At 37.6% G+C, this 26,602-nt stretch overlaps 1 pseudogene; it reads left to right on the plus strand.

The window, feature by feature from the left end:
* The first annotated feature begins 5,404 nt into the window (after positions 1–5,404).
* On the plus strand, positions 5,405–10,646 carry LOC140232177 (retinol dehydrogenase 8-like; annotated as a pseudogene).
* The last annotated feature ends 15,956 nt before the right edge of the window (positions 10,647–26,602 follow it).

A 26,602-nucleotide genomic window follows, 5' to 3' on the forward strand; every position in this document is an offset into this window, starting at 1 on the left:
TTAGCAACGGTGATAATTATGTTCAATTAAAAAAAGAATAATAATTGTCCAGCAGACTTTATCCAAAATGAGCATCCTCCAACTGGACATCACGAAATAAGATCAGATCATTTCAGTCATGAAGGATATCATGAAGAGATACAGCCGAATCGACATCGTCGGTTAGTGCTGAATGCCCCTTTTCAAGCTGCCAACATATCGTGCGAAACTGACTTTACACATTGTATCAATTAAATCAATCACGAAACTGAATGATGCACATTGCAACAAGAATCAGATGCGACAACACACTGTCTCATGAGCAGTCTCATACTCTGAACATCATTACAGCTGTATTAACTTTGGCCAACACAAAGAGGTTTATCTTCTCTCAAAGAGTGATGTTTATCGTGTAATTTCGTGAATTAAAAAAAAAAAAGATGCCCGACAACTCCGGTCGAGAGGACCTTGGGAGAGCTACACTGAATTGACAGCCAGCGCATGCGCACACTAACATCTTATCCGTTCGTGGATTTAAAATTTGTTCGCATGTGATGTGTGCGTAGTAATTAGTGTATGTAGCTCTCCCAAGGTCCTCTCGACAGAGTCACATTCAGTCATCAATTCGAACAGAAAGGGACTATTGACAGAACCAAACGTTGCCCGAAGCCTGTTTTCAAGACTTCAGCTTAATTGGTAAGTCTTCAAATTGAAGAATTTTTTGGATTTTAAGTTGATATTTACCCGCGATAATAAATCTGTCATGATTCTGAATGCTACAATGCGAAGCCCAATTACGCTATGCGTATGGGGCTGCTGGTCGCAGTAAATTGCATGATTACTAAGAAATAAGAGCACTTTTGGGCGAGTAAGTCTCACAGTGTTAGTTATTTGAAAGGTACTTTAACCTGAAACACGGAAATTCAGGGAAACTTTTGAGGTACCAAAACTTTTTATTATGTTTAAGACCTAACTGTACAATATGCGATATGCTGATAATCTTACTTGTTTGTATTAGCCTAATTACCAAAATCATTTAATTCAGACATAAACAATGTGTAATATGTCGATAATCTTAATTATCTTTATTGGCCTAATTATAATGCAAAATCAGCTGAGTAGCGTAATCGGCTAATTAGCACTATATGTTATATGTTTGTAAGCTTCCTGCAGGAAGCCATTAAGACAAGAATAACACCAATATGTAAAGGGTTTTCTTTGACGATGAATCCATTTATGATACCAGTTTTTATCTTGAAAAGCAGCACGATTGTATTAAAGACCATGATTAGCATAATAAGCTATTAATCACATGTAGCAATATAAATGGTATCATGCGTTATGGGTATGAATGGGAAAAAGTGTTCATTACAACGTTCTTTACTGATTCATGTTCTTGATGGGTACCTCTATTACCATCTTGGCAACCTTGGACAACTTTATGGCGTAATTCGGGTGAGGTACGGGTTTCTGAGTGTCCAGTCTTGGGAAGATTGCTCTCTATGTGTATCATGACAGTCAACAATGAAGTAATTGTTTTTTTAGTTTGGTTGGTTTCCATCTTAGATATCCGACATATCAATGTAATTTTCCAATCATTCCACCAAAAGTGTGCGCCAGATCGCAGAATTTCAATTCTAACAACACTAAAGCTTTCTCGTGTTGGAGAGAGATATATTAAACCGTTCTAACACTCTCGTTTAATCGGCTGAGATATGATTGTTTCGAATAATATTTCCAAAAAAAAAAAAAATGACTGCTTATGGCCATGTCCCTCCAAGACGCTATCCTGCCAGGGTCCCGTTGCATAAAACTTTTTTTTTTTTAGCAACCTTAAAAAATTCAGGTTGGGATTTGCCCAACCTGAATTTTTTAAGGTTGCTAACCTAAGAATGTAAAATCCGTTGCATAAAAACTCTGGTTGGGAGCTTCCAACCGGAATTTTGTGATTTCAACCGGAAAAAAAAAAAAATCCGGTTGGAGTTTTATGCAACGGACCCCAGGTCTCTTCACTATCTCAGAAAGTTCCATTATTTCCGATTTTATATCTATATTTTTTTGGATGCATTTCTGTGTTCTTTCTCTTTCTTTTTTTTTTTCTCTCTCTCTTTTGAACAATGGAAATTTATGGCAGGATAAGCTCCATTTGTCCCGGGCTAGTCAGCACAAAGTTCACCGAGAACATGTCATCCAATATTAGAGGTTCGAGAGACGAAATTTTCTCACCAGTTGTCGACCCCAATATATATTTTTGGATGCACTGGCTGGTGAGCAATAGCTCCATCTTGTATTGACCGATTCTGTGACGCGCTATGTGTATTTTTGGCATGGGCAGCGCCATTACTGCGGTGTATCATCCGACCCCCCCCCCCCTCCTCTCTCCCCACCCCTCTTACGCGCGCAGAATGAAAAACTGATGCATGGTTGTTTTAGCCAATGGGCATCTCGTACTGAGTGCGCGAATGCTTGCTTAGTGCGCGAACCTTTGTTACAAGTGCGCGATAAACATGTTGTCCGTGGGGTGGGGGAGAGCAGGGGGGGGGGGGTCGGCTGAGACACCGCAATTTGAGCTCATGGCTGCGCCCAGTGCCATAAAATGTCTGCTGCCCTCAACGAACCCGAATCGGTCAATAGGTGGATACGACGTCTGTCTCTAGATCAGAAGATCGTTGGTTCGAGTCCAACCCAACGATATGCCAATACTTCTTATTATGGCAGTATTCTACTAATACTGCATAAAGGTCCTGTTTACCTTTGGGAGCAGTGATTAAAAAAAAAAATGTTCAAGATATTACTTTTGATGGATATATTGTGTAGGTCAGTTGTATCACAAAACATCCTACCATGTCATGTTTTTTTTTGCAATAAAGCCTAAAACATAAGGAGATATCACTATTTTTCTCATTAAACCATAACTGCAGACTGTTTAGTCTGGAAATATTCCTATTATAACTATTGTTCACATTTTGTATATTTAACAATACTTACATCGATTATACTTGTTCAAATTTTCACGTTGGTTGTTTCTATCCCTAACTCACATTTTAGAACTATTTTGAAGTACTAATGCTGGGTTTTTGTTTCATCTGCAAATGGTAAAGTATGCCTATAATCGATGCTTATTTAGGTTGATGAAGGACAATTTGATAAATAGTTTCTATCAAGACAACTCTACGCAAGAATTCTCTAATTTAGATAATTGTCATTAAGTCTTTAAAAACACAAGGGTATAATGCTTAGATCTGTAGAAAGTAGAGTGAACACAAAATTCAGCTGGAGTAAAACCAGAGGAGATATTTCCTTATTGAGTAAATACAGTGTGTACTTAACATCGCTTCCTATTACATGGGGCGATTAATCGATGCACAGATTTTTCATCGTGCCACACCCAAATCCACGCACGGGGAAGCGGTTATGTCATTATTTCTCTCTGTTATGGACAGAGTTCTCTTCCAGTCTATATTAATACCAAAAAACAAACCTACCAGGCCAGAGAAAACAGAGCAGTCAAAAGACACCACATAATAGTGTGTGTGGTATTTCCATGTGAAACATAGTTTTGTGTACTAGACTATTGCATCAATGTAAGAAAATAATGAATGAAAATGTATGAAAATAATGAAGGTTAGAGAAGAAAGAAAACATAAAAGACATGACAACGATTGAGACATAATACTATGTAGCTTATACTATACACTGCATGGGGTGGGACCGAGAGAGGGAGATATGTGGCTTTACAGAAGGTCGAACATCTGATAACCAACCACTTTAAATGCACTTTGGGTTCATTTCTTTGCAGCGTCTGGGTCTGGATGCGTCTTTTGTCAAACTTTGTTGATCGTCTTTTTCGTTTACCGACGCGTACGCACTGACGACCGTGCTGCGAGAGATCAGAATGACTAAGCAATTTTCTCGTCCAAGGGCAGCTACTAAGCGAAGAACCAACCAACCATACAATTTGTTCGGGCACATTAGTAGACGCTTGATTCAGCGGCGGCTTTCTCACTCCCCATAGGTAAGCGGAGGACAAAAACAAATAATATATTTACGTGTAATGACCGCCATAAAACTATTCACGAAGGGACGGTTTAATGGTGTATTATGTCTCATACACTAATGCAGTGTCGGTTGGTAGAATATGAATATTCCAAATTTTTAAGAGGCGATATGTCATAATAACACATTGAACAGAAATGATTCACTCAATTTTTGCTCCCTCTGATCCACAACCGTTGTGTTGATACTGATGTCCACTACGCATGGATTCCATTAATTGAAGATTTATTGAGTTGGAAGCGAATTGACTGGCTCTTTTGTGTGGTATAGCTTTGACGCTCAACGTCAAACGTAATTCGGCATGCCCTTGTTTAGGGTCTAAATCACGAACAGAAGAAATGTCAGAGACCGCGCGCAAATAATAAAAGAGGAATGACACTTCTTTTCTTTTCTTTTTCGCTGAGGCAGTGCCTAAGCAGTACAACATATATTCCCCGAATGTATCATCATCTTAAAGAAGTGGCGCACATGAGAAAGTGTCTCACATATTTGTTCTCCGAATGCGATTTCACCACATTCTATTATCATCTGGTTGATAACGTTTGGGAAGCTCTTCCCACCTCCCTAATCAGGGGCGGATCCAGGGAGGACCGCAACCGGCGCACGCCCCCCTTTATTTTTTGTTGAAACAAAAGAAACAAAAAGAAAAAAAATGGGGGGAGGGGTGCGTGCGCCCCCCTTTAATTTTGTAAACACGCCCCCTCTTTACGGAATTCCTGGATCCGCCCCTGCTAATTGAAAGGTCCGTTCGGGGTTGAAGCAGTGTTTGGAGGTAAACAGATATTGTTGTCTTCTATGTTCGGCTTGGGCATAGTCAACATACACTACAACCTATCTGACCTATATAGAACATGTGAAAGCATTATAACCGCTGTAATCATCTACTGTCAGCTCCTGATGTGAGAAATGACAGGGTTTATGGGTATATGGTATGACAGGTCATGTTTTGTTTTGTTTTTTTTTTTGTATGCGAATGTGCCAGTCGTAACAGGAAGAAAAGCATGTATAATGTACTTTTCACTAGATAGATGTCATCTCTAAGTAACAACTCATGATTTAGTTACAAAATAATTTTCTCACGATGTTTTAAAGGAATCTTAGTACATGCACTGTAGAGAAGCTACAACATGCCCATTAAACTTTGTTAGTCTAACTCATAAAGTGACTGATCCAAGATAGACAGTATAACAGTATGATAAACATCATGTAAAAAATCCTGAATAACATTAAACAAGAGTAAACAAGCGTAAAATACACGACAGCGTTACATAAATTATTTTTGCAGCTCTTTTGACGTACATCATCATGAACAGTAGTACACAGTCATTGCCGCTTCTTAAACTCGCGTTCCAGGAAACGATACATCACCATGGCTACAGGGGTTGCACTCATTACCGGCTGCTCTTCAGGAATAGGACTCGCCACGGCGGTCAAGCTGGCCAAGGACCCAAAGAAGTCGTATCTGGTCTACGCCACCACTAGGAACCTGGCAAAGAAAGGAGAACTCGAGGAAACAGCCGGCAGCGCCCTCAACAAGACTCTCTTCATTCTCCAACTGGACATCACAAAAGAAGAACAGATCGTTTCAGTCATGAAGGAGATCATGAAGAGGCACAGCCGAATTGACGTCATCGGTTAGTGTGACTGAATCAGTGACTGAATGTAGGCACAGCTGCTAAGAGCAAAAGAGGGAAAATTACATGAGCAGCACAGCCTTATATACGAATCCCCACATTTTGAGCTCTGATATAATTTTGAAATCGTACAGCGAACTGCCGTCAAAATAACGAATATTCATAATGAGTTGCTTTACTGCAATGGCTTTAACGAGCTCATAACGAATACGTTGTGCAAATTAAATTATCATGCTAATTGTGCTTTTTAAGACATTCACATTACTTTAAGATTTAAACTGGTGTCATAAAATGATTCCTTGTCATGGAAAATCATTCAAAATTGTCATATTTTATGTCTTAGGCTTCCTGGATTGAAATTGGCATTACACAAATGTTTCATGTGCTAATTACATGATTATGCTATCTAGGCTAAAAGTTGCTCAAGGTTACGAAGGTGGCAAACAAGCTAAATTCATTCAATAGTTTTCTAGAATACGAACCAACAAAACAAATCAAAATACACAAGCAAATAATCTTGTACTTAACAACTTTTCCAGGTCATGCACTTGGTCTACGGGACTATACATTGACTTGTCTAGACAGCCTGCTCAATGTTTTTTCATACCCAGTCTCACGCATAACTATCTAAGGTGCTTCTCTTTTACTTATGTAAAGAACTGTAAGCAACCTCTGCAAAATGTGTTTCATAAATATCATTGTGCAACGATGTTTCATGCATTAAAATTCGATATTTTTCTGACTCGGTAACGTTGACAATATTATATTCCTTTCTTGTCTCCCAGTGAGCAACGCCGCGTACGGTTACATGGGGATCTTCGAACAAAATACGTGTAGTAATGCCTGTGGCCGACATGAGGCAAATGGTGAACACAAACATGGTCGGGACGTACCGCCTGATCCAAGAAGTGGTTCCTATCATGAAACGCCAAAGATCTTGACGTATCATCAATATCAGGAGTGTTGGGGGAATCAGCGGTGTGTTGAATGTTGGGTTACTTTTTTTCCCTTGTTAGTCTGGATGCCAAAAGTCAGGTTTATAGTGTAATTTTGTTTTACCCTCTACCCAATGTTTTCCAATGATTTCATTCTATTTTGAGGGTGCTGAATCCGAATCTAGGTGATGAAACTCTTGCACCCATGAAGATTTCGAGATATCCATGATCGCCGCCAAAAACTGAAATTCAAATTTTCAAATTCAAAGTATGTTCTTCAAGTTAAAAACAGATAATAGATTGAAATGATTTGATGATTTTAACCTTATTGCAAGTGTGCTAAACTCGAATCTATATAGATGATGCAACTCTTGCATTCTTGATTATTTTGAGATATTCCAGAAGGTTTCCAAATATTGCAATTCCCATATCCTAAGAAACAGTGAAAATGGAAAAGATTGGATTTTTATCCTATTTCGAGGTTGCTGAATCCGAATCTCAATGATGAAACAATTATTGACCCCCGGAGGGTTTTGGGATATCCAAATTGGCTACCAGAAAAATACTTACATTATTCATGTAAGTATTTCCGTATAGATGGTGAAAATTGGGGGAAAAAAAAGATTCTTTGTTTCACCCTATTTCGAAGGTACTGAGTCAAAATCTGGTGGAAGCAAGTTTTACATCCCAGCGGGTTTTGAGATAGCCGAGGTGGCCAACAAAATTGAAAATCCAATATATGTATTTCCTCAGAAATGGTAAATTCATTGAAAATAAATCGACGGTTTTAAAACTATTTCAAGGGTGCTGCATCGGAATCTGGTTAATGCAACTCTTGCATCCTTGGGTATTTTGAGATTGTCAAGATTCTTGATGGCCATTTTGGCTCCCATCTAGACATTTTGAAGTTCCTTCGATTGGTAACAATTAATTGCGCTATGGATAAGAAAGTCAGTCTCGATATTGTTGTGTAAGACAACCAACCACATGTTAATAAATTTACAAAATAATGACTATGAATTCTAAAAGAACAACGTAGCATTTCTGGCCATCACTGCTTTCTTAAATAGTAAGTTTGGTATGAAACGGATAATGAATACCTATAATAGATGAAATAATATTTTGATGAAATAATGGATTTATAATAAATATCAGAGTTGAAAATCATTTCGAATAATACGTGGGTAGCTATCGTGTATGTGTAGTAATCACACTGACTAGATTTAGTTGTTGCTTTCAAAATTTTAAGTTCATTGTGAATAAAAAAAAATATATATATATACATATATATATATATATATATATATATATATATATACATATTTGATTTGAATCACATGGATATGCAGCCTTCCCATTGAGTGCCATCTACACTGCGACGAAGTTTGCAATGGAGGGCTTGACAGAATCGCTACATCCCGAACTGCGATGTTTTGGAGTATGGTGAGCTAGCGTATTGAATTTCAAATCAGCAGAGCACTAATGCAAATCAAACCGTGGTAATACGTAACAAAACCTCCAACAGTCGCATCGGTTGATATCTGATATAGATCTCTCTAGATCAGGGATCGATAGGAAGAGTTTTGGAGCAGAACCCTGGAAAATCATGGGTTAACCACCTAGAGTGTGTGTATTTATGTCCCGGTTCACCAGTTCCCGGTATAAAAGTAGAAGTTATTGTGCCAGCAATCATAGTTCTTGGATGGAAGTATACTTCCACATCAGCATCAATGTGCTTTATGAAAAATAATCGTGCCATTTTCTTTTGTCATCATTATTGATATATTCATAGGCATATCATTATCCTTTAACATTGATGGAGTGCTCGTTTAGCTAGCGATGCGTTGACTTTCACTACAATGTATATTCATGAATAAACGGAGTGATGAAAATAATAGGGTCAATCACAAATACCATTTCACGTAACATTTGATTACAGGAGTACCTTTCGACTTTCTTAGTAATCATGGAGGTCTATGTGGATGGGTAATACAAAAGCATATTAAAAATTAGTATGTATCTGTATATATTTGTATGCATTAGCATTGGTGTATTCATTCTGTCTTTTTCCAACAATGAACATCTATGGCAGGATAAGCTCGATTTGTCCCGGGGCATGTCAGTACAAAGTTCTCCGAGAACCTATTGTCTTCCAATAAAAGTGGCTCGACTGACTTAACTCTCTCAGCAGGAGATGTCGACCCGAACGACCCATCAGGAAAGGTAATCAGCAAACCTTACACATATATGCATTGCATATGCATTGACGTACACACACACACACACACACACACACGCACAGATATATAAATATTATGTGTGTGTGTGTGTGTGTGTGTGTGTGTGTGTATCCCTAGAACATGTGTTGCTTCCCTGTTCGTACTATTTGTGTTATACGTCCACTGTGCCATTTCCATGTGAACATACGTTATGTAACTGTTATTGTCATTTTCATTTGTCTGAATAAATGAATGAAGCGGACAATGAATAAATGAATACCACTACTTGAAAAAAAAAAGGTATTATCATTATCATTATCATTATTATTTGTATTATTATTACTATTATTATTATTGCCATGACTGATAATAATGATACACTAACATGACTAAGATGCTGTAATAGAAGCTAAGGATTTCAAAGTGACAAGATTCAAGATTCAAGATTCAAGATAATTTATTGTCATGTATAAAATATACATAAAATTTGTTTTCGGACATACATAAAGATAGAGGTGCATAAATGAAGAATATAAATCATGAAATAACTTAACATGAGTTTTATACCATACATACATAAAATATATACATTTAATACAAAAAAAGAAAAAAAAAATGAAATATTGCAGGAGAAAAATTAATTTTTTTTTGAGGGTCAAACCATGGAATTTATTAATTTACAAGAGGCTCAACACTGTATATGATGTATTTGTTTTCTGTCTCTCCAGCGAAACTTAACAAAAAGGAAAAAGATTAAAATGTTATTGATAAGTGTGCCACGGTGGATACCATTTCAACAGTGGTGTCTAAGGTTGATACCTATGGCACTTTACACAAGCTATGAGTAAAAAAAAAAAAAAAAAAAGAAAAATCAATCGCTCACATATTAATGACGATCACTGTACATTATAGGAGAACGCTATATTCAGTGATGGTCAGTGATGGTCAGTGATGACAACATCCATGGTATAGTTCACTATACAAAGAATGGTGTCACGTTATAACACTTTTTATCGGTGTTTGTCACTGTGTTCGTCTGTATTTCCTGTTTACGACATATTTTAGTTTAGTCTGTTGTTATCATTATGAACATTATGTCACGGACCAGAATCTGTCCACCATTATTACAGGTGTATCACGTTTTATATCAAAATAAAATGAATTTGAATTGAATTGAATTAAACTGATATACACGGCAACTGACTGGCTATGTGTCTGTCACAAAACGCATTTATCAAGTCTTATGAAATTGAATTAACTCGGACACAGACTAACGTATGTTGTCTCTGCGGGCAATCGCCATTTTTTTTTTTTAGTTCCCCTCAATAGCGCGATCAATTAACATGGGCCGTGAAGTACAGATGCATACACATTCACAAATGGAGGGAGACGTTGGATCCTCCAATATTCCAACCAGTCAGACGATTACAAGTATAATGGTCACTGTCGCTGCATGTCAAAAGAAAACTATTTTCACCCTATGCCATGTATGCTGGCAGCAGCCATGATGACGATAAGCGTATCCAATAAAAAATATTGTCGTCATTAGCAAAATATAACAATTTCATCTTTCCTATCCTTCATCGTGACAGCTGCTAACTAACTGCATTGGCAAGGCCGCTGAATATCTCCTGCCCAGCATCCAGCAACCCAGCGACATTGCTGATGTGGTAGCCGAGTGCTTGGTCGCTGCGGAGCCCAAGATCCGCAATGCCACAAGCGACGTAGGCCGGGCCTTGATGTCACAGAGATACGCCGACGGCATGGGGGCAACAGGGTCCGATATGTGGTACCAGATGATGTCAAAAATAGATACCAATTAAATGAAAGAAGCGAGCCGCTTCAAAGATAAATGTTTTAAATTTATAATATCATCAATGTCTTCGCCTTCACATCGCAGACGCAGACATCGCGATAGACGACGTTATCGTCTGCCGGTAACCAGAAAGGCACTATCGCTATTCGGTACCGGTATCGAATCATTGGTGTCACGTTGCTGAGCTCAATCTCCTCTACATTTTGGTACCTATTTTCAATTATTTTCATTTTAAGCAAAATGTTAAAGTCAAAAGCACAAGGATGCTATTTTACCCGACATTTGAAACTATGCTTATAAATCTCTCCATTTTTAAATAAGCTTTTTATTTCATAATAATGGATTGCTTCGTTTGTATTTCTATTCAGATCTTAGAAGGCGATAGCATCCTTCTGGTCCTCAACTGACGTTATGCTATCTTACAAACTATTATACATAAGAGTAGGATCTTCTGAAATTGAAATGCGACCATATTCAACGTATGGTTTTGACTGAAATAGTAGTTATTTTTTTTTATACCAAAATATTCAAAGGTTACTTGTTGTACCCAGTGATATACACTAGTCTAAAACCTAAAGCTCTATGTTAGCATGATTTTTAGTAGCTAGACTGGTAAGGCCTGGCAACTTACGAGTTATAGCGTTACGAAAAATAACGGCACACTGCCTTCATATAACATTAATTACGTGGTTATGGTATTTACTTTATAGTTTGTGTCCAGTCCCGAAGAAACAATGATTGGCACGATTCGGCATGGGTCCTAGATGTGAAAGAGAACAAATAAGTGACTACGAAAATCACTTTGTATACAATATTGGCAACAGTGGCGACAGACACTCAATCTTCCAAGATTAAAGAGTTTAAAGCATTGCATAGCATTAATGTTGTGATGTCAAGATTCTGACAAGATTTTTTATTTGTTTTGTTTACGGAACTTGTTTCTATCAATGTTGGGGATGACTCCTTATGGGGTGCACATCACGAGTTTGGCACCCACCAATCATACAACTCACGAGTTATACAGCCCACGAGTCATAAAGCCCATGGTTTCGACACTATTTATAAGCAAACAAGGCCCCGTGTTGTAGTGTCAAACCCACGGGCTGTTTTTACCTAGTGTCGAACTCATGGGCTGTATGACTCATGGACCTTTTTTTTTTTTTCAGTGTCGAACTCGTGGGCTGTAAGACTCGTGGGTGTCGGTCTCGTGGGATGACCCACTATGACCATATGTTTGAAATGTTGTTTTTATGGTTATGAAATTGTTTGCATTTTTGACACTACCATAGATTTCAGCGACGTAAATCAATTTTGTTTCATGATTGTGTTTTATAAAAGGTTGATTGAAATCGTGATAAAACCGAATATTTTGTTTCTTGTTCTCATTTACTATGTAATTTTGTTATTGGCATTATTTAAACAAATCCTTATATATTAGGTATTTCGTAGGGTTTTTATTTTTTTATATATAAAAGACTAGAAATACTAGAGCTGGATAATTGCCAGGAAAATATTGAGCATTTTGCAAAGTAACCATGGAATGACTAATGACATTTTTCATAGGTCACAAAATATGTGCAACTTTTCATTATTGTCTACGAATGCATGTTACAAATACAACACTGTATAATTTGTGTGAAAACTTGATAAATGAACTGAAATGAAATGAAAAGAAAATGAAATGAAATATTCTTTGAAGAACGCTGAATTTCAGTGTCAAATTACTGCTGAACATTATCATTTGTCATTTTTTACTGCAATCGCTAAATATTCGAACTTTGTACTGTACATAATAAGCATAATGTGTATATAATACTTATAGTGAAAAGTGATGCTCAGCTCCTCCTGATATTACGATCAGCCTCATGGATAGACCGGAATGAAATTTTTATTTAGATCTACTTTAGTTTGTCAGCATTTTCATAAATCAAAGTATTTTCTGCTCAAAACACACGCACAACAAGAATCGCCTCTTTTAAAGAGATTACAATATTCAACTACGGCCAATCAAACTTCGACGCATCTTTTCCTGGGCTTGTATTTTCTTTTTTTTTTTTACTCTGAGAGTTAATACGCAGGTTGTCTATCCCTTTCGCTCTCCCTCCAAGCTAACAACAAATCCTGGGAAATGTATGCGGTCAAGATGATAGAGTGAGTGAAAAATAGAGATTGGGGTCATTTTCCGATTTTTTCTTAGGAAACAAGACAAGATCAGGAATCCTTTGCCCAAACAGATTCGATAAAATTTGAGGAAAGCAAGTCATAACGTCAAATATTTACCTTTTCATACGCAAAACCGAAATTAGTATGATAGTTATTTTAAAATTATGTTAAAAAAGGAACAAATTTGATGAAATAAGTTCTTATTACAGACACACTAGACTTTACACGTGCTACCCTTTATTGCATTCTGTTCACACTGCTGTTTATCTTTTATGAAGGTGCAACGTTTTAACGTTTTTCTTAAAGAAAAAGAAGAAATTGCAATTACAATTTGAATCTTATAATTACATTTTCAAAGCAGGAACCTAACAGGAAACAGGTGTCTATCACCTAAAACATGTTTGCTTTTGCATAACATAAATCACTCACATACCATAAAATAATGTTTGACGAACGTCTAAATACGATAAAGTGAATAACGAAAAACATATACAAACAGAATATTTCAATTTAATACAAGAGATTTTAAAGGGGATGGCTAGTAACTGTTCAGTGGGAATCAGTGGGAATACTGGGGGATGATTGTTCCCATTCTTGTGGGATTCATTTAAGAGTACATTATATATTTATTGTCGTGTGAAAATTATTTGCTTCAGAACGGTCTCACATTCAAGTAATGTGCAGTTTAATGCCCCGTCACTGTACAGGCATGCTAACCTGGAAACATTGTATGTGTGTGTGTGTCTGTCTGTGTGTGCGTGTGTTTGCATTTGTATTTGTGTTGTGTGTTTCGAGTGTGCCACGCTTTCTATACAGTTCGTCGCTTTTTTATGAGATTTTATGAATAGTCACGCAAGGAGTAACAAAGGGAGATGTTGATGATCACGAAAAAAAAAAATGAAAATAGCACTATCAGATATATTGTGAATAAGCCTTCAGTCAGTAGAAAGCCCTCCATAGCCAAGTTTGGCGACAGTGACCTTCATAATGATTATGCAGGGAAAATACAACAAACTGTCTTACACCAATCAACCAGTACCGTCCCCCCCCCAAAAAAAAAAAAAAATAAGTAAATAAAATAAATAAATAAATAAATAAATAAATAAATAAAAAAAATAAAAAACACAAAAATCAATCGGACTTTCCTCAACGATAACTTTAAAAATGGTGAATCAATCCAAATGGAATTTCAAAGTATGAAACGATAACTTATTACCTACGTCTTCAGAAAACTCCATTACATTTGCTTTAGTGGTGAAAGAGAAATTGGCTCTCTGTAGACAATGTCAGGAACCCCTTTTCTCTAAGTATTGTCCTTTGTGTTCACAAGATAATCCAAGTGCTAAACTTGAAAGAAACGGACCCGTGACATGCTTAACAACGATTCACATTTCTCTGTGACCACTCAACCAATTTGAATGGATTTTCTGCAAAATGTACGTAAGAAGTTGCAGTTTTATTCCCTGAAATAACATTCAGATTGTTTAAAGGGACATTCCAGACGATTTTCATAATTTCACATCATGTAATATATAAATCGACAACTCCATGTATAGATTTGTGGAATTTATTGTGGTTCTTGAGCAGAGAAACAATACTTTGAAAAACCTTAAACAAATTACATTGAACAAGGATGATGACATAGGAGGTTCACATATTTCAGAAATGTAGCTGTGTAATTCCATTACAATACCGCTTGCTTGCGAGTTCACCTGTGTATAATCTATGCATGCCTTTTTCTTCTGTTCTGCTTCCTTGAGCCCCAACTCATGAATTCTTATGGTGACTCTGCCATGTCATCATCCTTGTTCATTGCAATTTGTTCTAAATTTTGAAAATATTCTTATTCTTCATCCCAATTATCATAAATTCTGAAACTCTGTCCTCAGTATAACTAATTTATATTTGTTCATATGTAAAAATCTGAAAATCATCCGGAGGTCTCCTTTAATAATTTTGAAAGTTAAATTCAATGCCGAAACCCGATTGTATTTTTTTTTTTTTTGGGGGGGGGAACATACTGTACTCGGGAAAACATACATCATTAAAGGAAATATATCTTGATGCATATCTACGGGGATCGTAAGTACGATAATTATCTAATTATCGAGGCTTACAATAAAAGTCATATCGCAAATATGACCTGTTGTTGTTGTTTTTTCTACTCATAAATGAATGAAGACTAACAGAATCAGTATGGCTACATCATTCTTGTAGCTCTCAGCCTCGACCTATCTCAAATGACTCCGTTATTCTAGATAAAAATCAAAAGACAGCTTGATTTGTTTGATATACTGCTAATCGAAATTATACCATCTTGTTCTGTCCTTCAGATCATTTTCACAGCTACTAACAGCTACTACGAACTTCAAAACATTTTTTATGCTTGTTCTTTAAAACGCTGTATTGTGCACGCGACATAACCAGAGGATTCATTTGCGTTATGCGTCATGCTCGATATCTGAACTTAACGTTTCATGATACATGGGGTGATTTCTCCGAGTAGATTTTCCATCACGCCACTCCCACATTCACACACAGTTAATGATTACATCTCACTATTTCTCTATGTCTACGATTATGTTTGTAATGTGTGAGTACACACAGTTCACTTCCATCCAGACAATCTATGTTGACACGGAAAGCAAACGGTTGAAGCAAGCAAACATTAATTCAAAAGGCCTGTACATGGTGTGTGGTTTTTCCATGTGAACACTATATTTGCACAAGAATGTTTCATCAGTGTACGAATTTGGAATACAGTGTGATGGCTGTAGCAGGCCACTTCTCACTAAAAACTCATCTTTACATTATTTCGTTAATGTCTGTCTATACGTCAACAAGAGTAATTTCAGTAGATAAATACAATGGTCAAAATAACACGCCTTGTCATTATTCTTTTATATGACCATTCAAGTTTCAATGAACTTCATCAAAGGTTTCCACAGAGAATTCAACTTAAAAGTGAAAATCATGCGGGAAGAGTGCAATTGAAGATAATTTATATAGATTGAGGGGAAACAAGGAAAAAGAAGTAAGAAGACACAAAACACAAATCTGAAAACAACGTCATTGTAACCTTCACACCATTAGATCAATTAACACTACAATGTGGTTATAAAAATCTGAGGATTCCGTACAGTCTGATTATCAAAATTTGTTTTATTCCTTCGAGCTGTGATATAAATGTTGGTAAAATCATGTCGTTTTCACATCAACTTCCAGTTCAATCTGAAGTAAGGCTTTTTTATTTCCAACGGATTGATACATGTATGTAGACTACAGCAAGGATGAGTCAGCAGTTTTGGAATTGGCTGTCGATCCATTCTGTTTGCACGACTTTCCATCATTGGTATAAAATGTCCAAAAATATATCTGTGGCAACATTCTGTTGTCAAAACTTGACGCGCGTCATTTTCTCATTTAGCTCTCCATCATCGCTGGGATTTCTGATCACGCTGCCGAACATGCTTACAAAGTTCGTTGGCCTTATCAGTTCTGTGCAATACTACTATACCATAGCACAGGTTTGATTGCCTTTCGCTGATCTGAGATGGAATAAATGTCTCCCCTTACTAATCAATATTTCGTAGATTAACGCGTACGAGTCATCGACTAGGAAGCGGTAAAGAGTTGACAAGTAGTACCTTTACCTGTTGTGCGCTTTCCCTGCTGGAAAGAACACACTGTCGCACGTGTGAAACACAATGTGAAACACAGTGTAAAATCTCTTCACACTGAAACACAGTGTGAAATTTCATCACACTGTGAACACATTGTGAATCATCAATTCACAATTTGAATCACAACATTGATATGTGAGCTCTCTGTAAATAATAATAATGATAATAATAACTAGAGATTGTAATTTCTCATTACTGACAAATTAAGGTGATCCGATTTTTTTTTTTAATCAAAGATTCGAATCATGATCGCAATAGGCATGACCATACAGGTTTCATCTGTAGTTAGAGACATTGGCCGTGTCATGTTTGGATTCTCATTTAGAAAAGGGAGTCATGTCTGCTATCTTTGGTACTAATTCTGTATACACAAGATAACGAAGATACAGCAACAAATACATATGACCTTTGACCCACCTTTACACTCCCAAGATGACATCTGAGGAAAAAGTGGTTATGTTGTGAAATGATTCTCACAATATGGTCTTTGCGTGTGCAAAATATGGGAAAGATAGGACATGTATTCACCAAGATACAAGATGAAACATTTATGACCTTTGACCCTATTTTACATACCCAAGATGGTGTCCGATCAAGTAGTTGTTATTCTATGAAATAATGTACCTGACATGAACTAAACAGGTGCAAAACATGGAGGTGGTAGGGGCTGTTTTTCTTGAGTTATTGCAAAGAAAGTTGCACAAAGAAAGAAATATCTCAATACATCGAAGATAGGCTTTAATTTCAACCAAGTTTTTAACATGATCCCGACATTGTATGAAAAATCGAAGGCTCACTTTCGATAGCGTAAAGTCTCAGCTACAACATATTAAAATCTGGGAGAAATTCACTGAAGGGTAAGTGAGCTAGTGCTCGATAAAGACAATCATGTCAATTGTCACATTAAAAAAAAATCCCTCCCATAGAGATAACACGTCATAACGAAGATAAAGAAAGAAGTACATATGACTTTTGACCCCAATTTGCACAGACAAGATGGCATCTGAGCAAAAAGTGGTTATTTTGTGAAATGATTCTTATAACATGGTTTTTGCGTGTGCAAAATATGGGAGAGATAGGACATGTATTCACCAAGATACAGGATGAAACATTTATGACCTTTGACCCTAATTTACATACCCAAGATGGTGTCCGATCAAGTAGTTGTAATTTTATGAAATAATGTACCTGACATGAACTAAACAGGTGCCAAACATGGAGGTGGTAGGGGCTGTTTTTCTTGAGTTATTGCAAAGAAAGTTGCACAAAGAAAGAAATATCTCAATACATCGAAGATAAGCTTTAATTTCAACCAAGTTTTTTACATGATCCCGACATTGTATGAAAAATCGAAGGCTCACTCTCGATAGCATAAAGTCTCAGCTACAACATATTAAAATCTGGGAGAAATTCACTGAAGGGTAAGTGAGCTAGTGCTCGATAAAGACAATCATGTCAATTGTCACATTTAAAAAAATTCCCTCCCATAGAGATGACACGTCATAACGAAGATAAAGAAAGAAGTACATATGACCTTTGACCCCAATTTGCACAGACAAGATGGCATCGGAGCAAAAAGTAGTTAATTTGTGAAATGATTCTTATAACATGGTTTTTGCGTGTGCAAAATATGGGAGAGATAGGACATGTATTCACCAAGATACAGGATGAAACATTTATGACCTTTGACCCTAATTTACATACCCAAGATGGTGTCCGATCAAGTAATTGTTATCTTATGAAATAATGTACGTGACATGAACAAAACATGTGCAAAATATGGGATTAATAGCCATTGTTGTTGTTCATCTGTTGCACAGAAAGTAGTAGAAAGAAAGAAAAATAAAGAAAAAATTATGTTATTTTTATAGAAATTTGAAGCATGAAAAAATCAGAAAAAGATAAAGTTAGGAAAGGAAATTAAGACTAACTAACGAAAGAGAAGAAAAAAAAAGTGTTTAAAAAAATCTAAAAAAAAAAAAATTGGCAGGGGTGAACCTCGAACCAGGGACCTTAGGATTACGAGTCGGATGCGCTATGCAGTGACCTATTTCATGCTCCATAGGCCCTGTGTATTAAGCAAAATGACGTTACATTGGAGCCACGTGCCATTTTTCAACCAAGTTTTTCGACGTAATGCCGACGTCGTATGAAAAAATGGAGGGCACATTTACGATAGCCCAAAGTCTCAGCTACAACGTACTAACATCTGGGAAAAATTCACCGAAGCATAAGTGAGCTAGTGCTCGAAAAAGATAGTCATGTCAATTTTCACTGCCAGAAAAACTGCTCTCCCGTAGAGATAACACGTAAACTGATCAAATTTTACAAGGATACTTTCAATCCATTTTTACGAGGTGATGACGTTATCCCATCAAAATGTTGTTTTTACATTAATGAAAGAACATTTCATAAGCTACAACATACTGAAATCTGGGTGAAAATTGGCGAAATTCAAGTGAGATACGCTCGAGTGAATTTGAAATTTGGTGACGTCATTTTGAAAATTTACTTTTTTTAATTTATTAAGAATTTTTATATCTTTTAATCATTTTGTCAGCATAGCCAGCCCATGAAATGACATGTACAATTCATCAGCTTTCAAAATATGTAAAGAAAATGGGGGGTCACCGTTCATCCTGACGAGTAAAATCAGATTTAAAATCATCGGTTTTTTGGCATAGTTGCACTGTATATCGCCATTGACGCGCGCGCGGAATTTCAACTTTGACGGGCCCGTATGACGTCATATTGAGTCGGATTGACTTGAAACTTGGTAGAAATATACCTTGGCATTTCAGACATCCGATCCGTGTGAAAAAATTGGAAATTTCTATTGCATATGAGCTGTGCGAGCGTATACGCGCGCGCGCGTACGCGTCCGTCCGATTTTTTCAATTTTTCAAAAAATGCTCCAAATGGTCTGAAACGTGTGCAAAAAAAAATTTGAGCTCGATTTGAGCATACAAATATTTCAACGCGCGCGTACGCGCACGTTTCAAGGTATAGATGAATTTTGAGAATATGAGTAGAATGCACTTGACTTGAAATTTATGTGACGTAAATTTCATTGAAAAACTCTATTCCATTAATGAGATATGATTGAGAATGTTTTCATATAATGACGTCATAGTGACGTCACGGTCGAATGATCACTTTGATTTTAGTTCGATTGCCGTCTTTGGGACACGATACATACATGGTGTAAGTTTGAACTTGATAGGCATAGCACTTTCTGAGCTAACCTCTGCACAACTTTTGGGGAGAAATAAAGAAAGAAGAAGAAAGAATCCGTACAGATACAGAAGGTGATCCGAGAGGATACTCGGATCACCTAATAATTTTCACACTGTTGAATTCAAGCATTTTTACATGGTCGACTAAGTGAACACACTGTAAACCACCAAATGACATTGTGTTCTTTCCAGCAGGGTTATCTTTAACATCTAGATTCCCTCACCATCCCCTTCCCCCCTACCTCCCTCTCTCCCTCTCTCTCCCTTCCCCTCTCTTTCTCTCTCTCTCTGCACTCCTTGTGTTTTCTCCTCTTTGTTTTGCTCAATAATGTGCGTCTTTTCTTGCGAAACTCGATTTTCTGTCTTTTTTGTATTTTGTGTTTGTGAATATTTATAATGTCGGGAACCTCTGCTGAACTTGATTATTCTATAAGAATGCAATGTCAAAAATGGTAACAACAAACACAACAAAGGTATCTTCTGACCTGTCTCTTTGAATGCAATATTCAAGTTTTGGCCTTGAGTGCAACAAAGAAGGTGCTGTGAAGCATATCAAGCATCCTTCTCATTGGATATGGGTATAAATTGTATAAATAGATAATACCATACACTATTCGATCACTATAATTTGTGGTAAAAAATAAAGAGGAGACGGAAAAAGGGCCTTAACGGCCACGTTTAGCGTGTAAGACGTTTACCGTGCAGTGTTGTAGGCTTAAGGAATGGTTTATACAGTTACTACGCATGATGAAATTCTTTTCATAAGAGTATTCATTAGCCCGATCAAAAGGGGCTTTGAAGTTCTTAATTACAGAAGTCCTTCATGATACTGGCAACAGCGATAGCCTTTCTAATATCCCCATTTTTCCTCATCGGTCACTCGTGGGAAGCAAAGTCTCTTGCTTTCGACCACCCACTGAAGTGTATCGGATCGCAGAGTGATGAATCCGACTTGTGGTGGTCGACTATCAGGCCAGTGTCAGACATGTCGATCGTGATACTCATCGGACGATCTTCTCCCTCATCGGATCACGGCCGATATGTGCGACATTGACCTGATAGTCGACCCTGGTCTACCAACACCAGTCGGGCTCCTCAGACTGCCCTCCGATACACTTCGGTTGGTGGCCGGAAGCAACAAACCTTGCTGCCGACAAGTGACAGATGAGACGAAGAAAAATCTCTGTGGAGTGGGAATTTTGATTTTGTTAATGTTTGCATGAATAACCACTGGTGAGCCAGTATTCCAACGCTGTGACCCCTCACTCAGAGTACGTGTCTTTCATTGTAAGGGTGTTTCCAGCATTGAAATGTATTATGGTGTAAACCGAGGAAAGAATATATATGAAAGACATGGCAGCGATTGATGAGATATAGTGGCTCGCACTATGTATACACTGGGGCGGGGAAGTGGGAGGTGGCTCTACACAGATTCTGTGAGAAGTTCTCACATCAGAGCATAATCATGTAACGAAATATCGGACAACGTACCCAGTCAAGCACTGGCTCATTTCGTCGCAGCGTCTGTGGCCTCGTATTATGCCCTGTGAATGTGTGCATTCATTCATTTGTTAAAATTGTTCGTTTTGTTATTTCATTTCATTTCATACAGCATATTTGGCGTACGCACTGACGAGCGCGCTGTGAGAGATCAGAATGACTCAGCAGTTTTCTCGTCCAAGGGTAGCTATAGAACGAAGGACCAACCAGCTATTGACACATACTACGTTCTGACACCTATCCATAGTAGACGACTGATTCCACGGACATCATCTCACTCAAAAACTAGGTAAGCAGACGACGAAAGACATATAATGACGACGTTTGTAGCCTCAACAGTTAACGAAGGAACGATTAAGTGGTTTATGCTGTATTTGTCTTGCTGATATATGTTATATGGAATCCCATTTTCTTTGCTCAATTTTCCACTAATAAATAATATTCATTTCTGGTCAGTTTTTCTGTTTGCGTTTGTTACATACTCAAAAAGCTGCATCACCTCGGTGATCCCTCGCATTTATCTCCAAGTTGAATTATCCTTCGGGTTTATGCCAGGTTCAAGTGTGTATGTGTGTGTCACACACAAACACACTGCTACAGCTTCTGACCATTCAGCCATTCGAGCATTGAGGATTTAGGGTTTCAGGGATGAACACTGAACTAGGGCTTTCTATAGCTCAGTCGGTAGAGCACCGGGCTAGCAATTCGGAGGTCTGGGGTTCGAAACCCGATGGAATCCCATTTTCTTTGCTCAATTTTCCACTGATATTATATTTTCTAAGCTATTATATCCCGACAGTGTTGGATGGTAGAAGACGAGTGCTCAACAGTTCGAAAGGTGATAGGACCCAGATCTAGACTTGAACAGGCAACATCCATGATTCACTCAATTTCTATACTCCCTTAAATTCACAACCGTTGGGTTGACAACAGACTGTTCACCACGCACATACTATTCACTATTTGAATTTGGAAGCGCAAAAGGAGCGCCTCTTCTGTAAATTATAACTTCGACGATAAACAAAGAAGGAGTATCTTTGGCAAACTTATTTCGGCACGCCCTTGCCCAGGGCCAAATCTTGATTTGTGTTGATTTATGATACCCTCAAGATCACTTTTGCGGTGAAACGAATATCTAGAAACATTCCATATATTTTTAACGATTCTTCCTTCTATTTTTCTTCAGATTACTTGGGAACGCCCACAAAAAATCCTTCCAAACCAATATTCCTCAGATGACCTCATCTGTCAATCATTGCTAAAGTACTGAAATGTTTAACAGAAGACATTGGAATTGAAAAAGCATAACTTGCATGTTTCTGTGATATCAATGTGATTAACAAAAGACATGGCGAGGGAAACCAGACTATACCACATTACGACCGGCGCCCTCCCAATAATATAGTCCATGGGCCAAGACCAGATTTTTACGATATTGGTACCACTTAAAGGGACAAATTCTGCTTATGCATTTTCAAATGGTATGTATCTGTAGATGATATTTTGCTATGATAGCAATTCCAGAGAAGTAGCTTAGTCTCAGTATCAGCCGTTGACCCTCTTAACTCCAAATACCTTTTTTAAGCTCGGTAAACTATGGAGGGCACAATCCGCTCCCTCTATCATTTCAATATTTTTCTATCAATTACTCTGAAATGTGGCACAAATGTAACTCAAGACATACTCTACAAAATGGCACCGTCAAAACTTTTCTTGGAAACCAGAAAGAGGGAGCAATTTGTCAAAATACAAAGAAACCAAAGAGAATTCCATTAAATAATATTAAATTAACTAATTTTAAGACATATGTCGGGCAGTCAAGGAGAAATTGCAACTAATTTTTGCTGTTGATTTCTATATAGACATATAAAGACACATTTGAACTTCATTTTAACCTTTTCGGAGCATTTACAGGTCCAAATCTTGAGAAAATGGTGCTTACCACAGAAAAAAAATCAAGACAAAACACAAGAGGGCGCTGTAGTTTTTTTAAACATAATTGAATACTTCCTTGAAAAGTATAAAATTTTATTATTTTATGTTGTGAATACATAAAATAATAAGTAACAAGAAGCTAAAAAAGGGTCAAAATGTGAAACGGAACTTGCTTATGTTTATTTGTTGCCATGGTAACCAAAATACTTTAACACTAATTAAACATATCTTATACAACGTATATGCTTAATAAGTTTCGGGAAACGACATCAAATTTGGAGATGATCAGACAATATATCAAACTTATAGTGAGCAAAATTTAACATTTTCAGTATCAGCGGAGCACCTCTCTCTCCATTTTTTTTGCTATTTTGGAGATAATAACAATTCATCCACTGTCACGTAAACAAATGCGAGGGAATCCCCTTCCACACACGCGAGCTGTTGCATTCTTCGTGTTCTTAGAGTTGTTATTCAACTATGCGATCAACACTTTGGAGGATATTTAGGGGAAAAGAGTGAAAAAAAAACCCACGGCATTTCAAAGGACACTATCAATGGCGAAATTGTGTCTGTCACCTTTATTTGTCCAAATCATGATTACTATATTAGTAATCAAATAATTCTGCAGCACTCCAAATAACCAACATTTCGATATCATTTTGACATAGACACCTCAACAAACAACTCCCAAGTACCAAAACGTCAATAGCGAGATATCTACATATTCAGCAAAATTAAGAGCGCAACGAGAGATAGCAAAACATCCTTCGTAATACTTATAATCCTGCAAAACGGGTGAGTTAATGTTACTAAATATACGAAACACTCTTCAAAGCAAATTTACTTCGACACCTAATGGAAAGGATAAATTGACAGGAAATAGGATCGAATGTGCCATGATAATCATACCAAAAGATATACGAAAAACGAACATTAATTCTAATTCAAACAAACTAATGAGCAAACACAAAATAGGCACGCAGATGTATATTATGGACGTTAATCGAAAAGAGAGAGTTTTGGGGCGGCTTTGTTCTACTGTCTTGTTTTTATATACGATTTTCGATATACTGGGGAGTAGCAAATCTCCGGAAATGCAAATAGAGCAATGTCGACGGAGAAAATTAGTGCTTGTTGCAGAGTATTGTCAGAATTTTCAGAGCAATTGCATTTTGGCAGAGTTTCATAAGTCTGGAACAGGGAAAAATTATTATAACGATCCCCTCTGACACAAGGTATAAAAAAATTCCAAGTAGATATCGAGAAACGAATAGAATTGCTAAATCGAAATTGCTTTGCTCCTTGCCATGCGTCATGCTAGAATAACCAAGTTGCGAGAAGCACAATAAACAACCCCTCCCCCCAAAAAAGGATGATTTCTTCAATTGTTGAATGACTTACTCAATATCTGATAAATCATTTGAAAATGTGATGTACATGTAAAAATAAAAAGTCTGGTTTGGGGGTTAAAGTCTAGGAATGGGAATGGACAAAACCCTCCAATTCCCTTGCTGTGATACAACCCATATGGGTTACGACCGCGGTCATTTGCTGGTATCAAGATCTGCAAATACCTTGTTTGAGGCTGTTATCTAACTTTATATATAACGGAATTTACGTCAGTACTCCGCTCATCCGCTCTGTATAATCTCATCATTTTGAAGTGCCATCTTTATTGTGATTACGCCATAATTCCAATTTTCATTGTTCTTCCAAACAGGAAATTTATTATCACTTATCTTATTGTAATAATATGTAAGCCTTGATTAAGCTATGTCTCAGAATTATTCATTGATTCAATAGTCACTCATCCAGATGTAGCCCTTGAATTGGCTATAAAACTGTATGAAAACAACCTTAAATATTGTTAGTTCTTGCTCGGCAAAAGATATGAAAATATGCACAGTGGAGTGTAGCAATTTATCGTAGAAATAAATTTCCATGGGTATTTTAGCGAGAAAATGAATGGCAATGAATGATAAGAAAATACCGTTTTGCGGTAACGTCTCCCATTCCATACATTTTTTCCTACATAAAGAGAGGTACCATGTAGAACAGCATTTGGATATGGCCGCGGATGCCTTGAACGTAGACTATCACTCCACAGAGAGATACACCGCGTTCAAAACAGCGCGCTCCGTAGAGACCGTGCTTTATCGTTCTGTGTATAGTCTCGGTTCAGACGCGTGGGCTGATTATTAAAGCCCAGAATGCATTGATTAAAGACTACATTTTTCATGACTAAGCTACTCATTTGGAATTGCTATCATAGTTTGATACACTTATATATCCCTAACAAACAAAACGGCACCACAAAGGTTTTGTCCCTTTTGGTGGTACCGATATCTGAGCTGGCCCATGGACTAATAGTGCTTGTTTACAAGCAGAGCGCCACTACGACAAAATATTGAAAGGTTTGAATTAAAAATCCGGGCCGAGCCCGACACTGTAAACGGACAAAATTGCGGGGCACAGTACTGCAATTAAGGCCGGGCTCGGCCGCGGCTCGGCCGTGGCTCGGCCCGGCCCTGCACTGTAAACGGGGTCATAGACATGCCGGACCACCCTGGATCTGATCCGGGGTGATCCGGGGGGAGATCCTTGTTGACACCTTGGACATCCTTGGACATCCGGGAGGCCAACACGGCAACTTGTGGAGGTCCAAAACATCCGGCGTCATCCGGGGAATACCTTGTTGGCAGAGCAATGCGGGATGGTCCTTGTGGCTGCTGTGTAGCTGCCGCGTTGATCCGTGTAGATGCTGTATTGATCCGTGTAGATGCCGTGTTGGTCCGTGTAGACGCAGCGCTCTTCCGGCCTTATCGTGTAGCTGCCGTGTTGATACTGTGTCATAGTAATATAAACGCTCGTCGACGCTCCATCGAGGGTGAAACTATCCCAGAGCTCCCCGGATCATCTTGTAAATCCTTGAGGATGCGTGTTTATATGTGACTTGGGCCTATGCAATTCGACGATGTGATTTGTATACCGACATATAAGAGAAAATTAGAGGTTATGGATTCATACCACCATTGTTAACCGTTGCGTCCTTCATTAAAAGAAAATCTTTAAAATCAATGACGTATTACCAATTTCACCACAACCCCCTTTTTTTGAGGAGGAGGGAATATATTCCTTTACCTCTGCAGAAACGCGCATCAGAAAGTGTGTGGGACTCTTTTTTTTTTTTTTTTTTTGCCACATACCATTTCAGCTTTTTGATGTATACCTTACATTCAGTCTATGCTACTAGTTTAATACAAAGCCAATTTTTCCCCTCTTGATAAAGAGGACGGAGTTCTCTTCGGCAAGCTTCCTATTACACTTCTACAAAGAGGAAGACTGAAATAGCTTTCAGATTTTGATGCTCTGTATGAATAATGCTTCCTTACATTTCCGTTCGTTTAATATTACATGTATATTCATTCAGATACCCTAACACC

Source organism: Diadema setosum, chromosome 8, assembly GCF_964275005.1.
Source record: "Diadema setosum chromosome 8, eeDiaSeto1, whole genome shotgun sequence".
NCBI lineage: Eukaryota > Metazoa > Echinodermata > Echinoidea > Diadematoida > Diadematidae > Diadema > Diadema setosum.